This window comes from Cryptotermes secundus, unplaced genomic scaffold (assembly GCF_002891405.2).
Source record: "Cryptotermes secundus unplaced genomic scaffold, Csec_1.0 scaffold665, whole genome shotgun sequence".
Lineage (NCBI taxonomy): Eukaryota > Metazoa > Arthropoda > Insecta > Blattodea > Kalotermitidae > Cryptotermes > Cryptotermes secundus.
The window spans coordinates 433318-437328 of NW_019725011.1; the positions used below are offsets into that span (position 1 = coordinate 433318).

General features: G+C 34.9%; 1 protein-coding gene across 3 annotated transcripts in view; it reads right to left on the reverse strand.

Moving 5' to 3' along the window:
- The window catches only part of LOC111863218 (phosphatidylserine decarboxylase proenzyme, mitochondrial), a 36851-nt gene extending 33853 nt beyond the window's left edge, over positions 1-2998 (reverse strand). For 2 of the 3 annotated variants that reach the window (XR_002842558.2, XM_023849327.2), the window contains exon 1: positions 2917-2998. The gene's annotated coding sequence lies outside the window, so the exon portion shown is untranslated. Of the gene's footprint in view, positions 1-2651; positions 2897-2916 lie in introns of those variants that run through there. The other variant, XR_002842559.2, reaches the window with a different exon arrangement.
- Positions 2999-4011: the final 1013 nt, after the last annotated feature.

Here is a 4011-nt window from a genome sequence, read left to right on the forward strand (position 1 = left end):
TTGTCTTAAAGCCTTCCCTACATGAACTCCTTGGCCCTAATCTTAACAAGACTCTTAATGCTCTTTTTTATACAGTAAATATACTTTTCATTAAGGAAGAAGAGCCCCAAAAAATGATACCGTAATTAAGTTGAGCCTGCACATGAGAAAAGTAAACCATACGTAAAACTTGTCCACTCACCGTAGGCTGCAATTTTCTAAGCATGAAAATTGCAGTACTTAATTTTTTTATTAAATTATCCGAATATTGTTTCCACTTGAGATGACTGTCAAGGCACACACCCAAGAAATTAACACTTTCATCAATATTAAGAACTTGATCGTTATATTCCACATGTAATGGATAGTCCATGGTCATAGGCGTAGTAAATTTAATTACATGCGTCTTCTTTAGATTAAGGACTAATTGATTATTTTGAAACCATTCATAGATATGATTCATTATTTTATTTATTTTATGATTCAATGTGGTGATGTCTTTTGAGGAAACAATAATGGTGGTATCATCCGCGTAAAGAATGGTATGAGCCAAACCATCTAGAGTACTTGGCAGGTCGTTAATGGAAACATTAAATAGTAATGGTCCCAAGACAGAACCCTGGGGAACACCATGTCTGCAGGTTACCCATCTAGAAAGAAAGGTGGTTGAGTCATGAGTGTGTAATACAGTTCTCTGTTTCCTATTATGTAAATATGATTTGAGCCATTTCAAAATACATCCTTTAATACCATAATGTTCTAACTTTTGGATCAGTAGGTTGTACTTGACACAATCAAAAGCCCTTGTAAGGTCACAAAATACATCTACCACTAGTTCTTTGTTATTCCATGCCTTATAAAATAGCTTCTGTTAGTTTGAAGATAGCATTCTGTGTAGATATACCATTTCTGAAACCAAATTGCCCATCCACAATAATATTATTGTTTGTCAAATGTTGTTTTAGTCTATTAAAGACTAATATTTCAATTAATTTAGAAAAACCTATCAATAAAGAAATAGGCCTATAATTAGATATTTCAGATGTATCACCTTTTTTAAAGCATGGTATAATGTTAGCGTATTTTAGTCGATCTGGGTATATACCTGTTGTTAAGGAAAGATTGTAGATGTGAGTAAGGGGCTTAACTATCTGCGCCCCACATAACTTGATAATTTTATTAGACAACCCATCGTATCCACTAGAGGTCTTATTCTTTAATGAAAAAATTGTGCTTAAGACTTCCGCTGAAGTAATGGGAACATTAACTATATCTGGATAGCTGCCAAAAAGGCTACATCTAATTGTGGGATGTGCACCTTCATTGTTAGGAAACTGACTAATTATCTGATCTATTGAGTCTATGAAGAATGTGTTAAAAGACTCAGCTGCTGTATTTATGTGGATTGTTTTCTTATCACATCTTAATTCTGTGGGAATAAACTTCTTTTTGGAAGCATGACCCACTTCGTTGTTAATAATTTTCCATGACACCTTGGATTTGTTAGTGGATTCGGTTAACAAATCATTATAATACATTTCTTTTGCTTTATAGATGACCTTTCTTAATATGGAACAATATCGAGTATAATACTCTTTTAATTTAGGACAACTAGTTACTCTACTCATCATGTAAAGATATTTTTTACGCCTACAGGACACTCTAATTCCATTAGTAATCCACTGATTATTATACACAGTATTTACCACAGATTGCATAGGAAAACATGATTCAAAATTAACTAAAAAGGTACTCAAAAATTTATTAAAACTAGCATTAACATCTGTGTTATCCAGGGTACCGTCCCATTCCTCATTGTGTAACATGTCAATAAATTTTAAGACTCTAGACTTGGTTATTAGTCTTTTCCTAACAAGCCTACTGTTCTTTACTTGAGATTCAAAAACATTATTTATCATCAAGTATTGTGCATCATGGTCTGAGAGCCCATTCATTACCGAATAGACTTGAACAGTGTTTAACCTATTATAATCCAAAAATATATTGTCTATAGCAGTGCTAGATTCTTTGGTTATCCTTGTAGGGAAGTCGACAACGCGACATATATTATATGTATACAAAAGTGAGATTATCTGGTGAACATTATTTGAATTACTTAAAAAGTTTACATTAAAATCACCACACAATATAATTTCTAACTTAGGCTTATATAAAAATTTTAAAATTATTTCTAGTTGATTGACAAATACTTGGATGTTACCACCAGGAGATTTATAAATACATAAAAGTATAAAAATATTGTTACCAATTTTCGTCTGAATTGCACAAGCCTCTATGACCTTTTCAATACAATATTTGGAAATATCCACTACATTACAGCTCAGATCGGATTTACAGTAGGTGCATGCTCCACCTCCAATATTATATTGACGTGAAAAGTTGGAGGCCAAATAATAATTTTCAGGTTTTATTGTTAATAATTTCTGCTCTACCAAATAATGTCCTGTGATACAAATAATGTGTGGACTTAAGTCATGGCTATACAGCATACAAGTCAGTTCAACAATTTTATGCTGGAGCCCTCTTATATTTTGATGAAATACATTTAATGTTTTAAGCTTAGGCTGAGATTTATTCAGTCCCAGGAAATTCTGATGGTATATCTTGAAAGAGTTAACTGCAGGAACATGTTCTACAGCCTCACAACCTACCTGAGATTGAGTATTTATATGTAGGGTGGCAGTGGATGAGTTTGGGGGAGTGATCTGAAGTATGCATCAGAAAACAATTTTCTAAAACTCGAACTTTGACATCAGTTGCATTCAACGTGCATGTGCATAGGGTGAACAATTTTAAGTACGAATTTTCAGTAAATTACAGCGTATGGGTGCCACTCATTTCTTTTTTTGTTCACCTTCGGCTTTTAGCGTTTCATATGGTTAACCTAAACAGAACATCTCACAAATCTATACATACATTTTTCTAGCAACAGCCTACACAACGTTACACACAGGGAACCGTCTTCAACCACGTACAGAACAGCCATTTGTAAGCTTTGCAACACTATGTTGCCTGACATTAGCAGCAGTTCCCTCGCGGACGCTTGACACTGCCATCTATATTCAGTGTTCAAGCAATCTCCGAAACTGACGCAGCCACTGTCGACAACTCAGTCGGCACAAAGGTTACCTACTATCGCTTACAAAGGCCTATGCCTGCCAGACGGTACTAGCTCATACGAAAGGAGACCACTGGGAAGACCAAGACGTAGGTGGACGGATAATGTTAAAATGGTATGGATTAGATACATCTGGCTCGGGATAGGGACCAGTGGAGAACACGGGGAAGACCAAGATATACTTTAAAATTGCTAGATGTACACACAACATTGATGCTAATATAATAGCGAGAAAATATAAGTATGTACCATTTCATTTACTGCCTCAAAATTTCAAAATGTCGCTTGATTAAGTACTGTTTAACATTTTTTGAATATCTTGCCAAAAGTTTCCATCTCTATATTGGTGAAAATAAATAACTGATGCGTCATTAACACCAAGCGAGTGTCCCACGTCCTGTTTCTTGTGCTTCAAAATACTTTGAAATTGTTATCATGTCCATCCACTCGTCCAAAAGGAATAGTGAACAGAATCATGTAAAGATATTTCTATTTTTCAGTTGCCTAATTTTCTACAAAAATATTACTAGCAGCTTATATTGAACAATGCATCCACGACACATATATTAAACGACTGTTAATGTATGTAAGATCCGTTCCCCTAGATATGTGGTCGTGGCCTATTATAATTATGGACCTCAAAACTTTCAGTATATATTCATTATGTAATAATATGAAAGGCAACCAAAAATATATGTAAAAACAGACGGTGGAATTATAAGCGTACATAACGCGGCATGACGCCTGAGAGACGGAATATTATAGCGATAAGACGAGATCATTCATATAAAACGGCTAGGTAACCACGAGGAAGGGATGTGCATACAGAGGTATGATGCAACAGAGCCGGAACAGTGAAGCGAGAAGACACGACTGTTGCTATGCAATAGCTA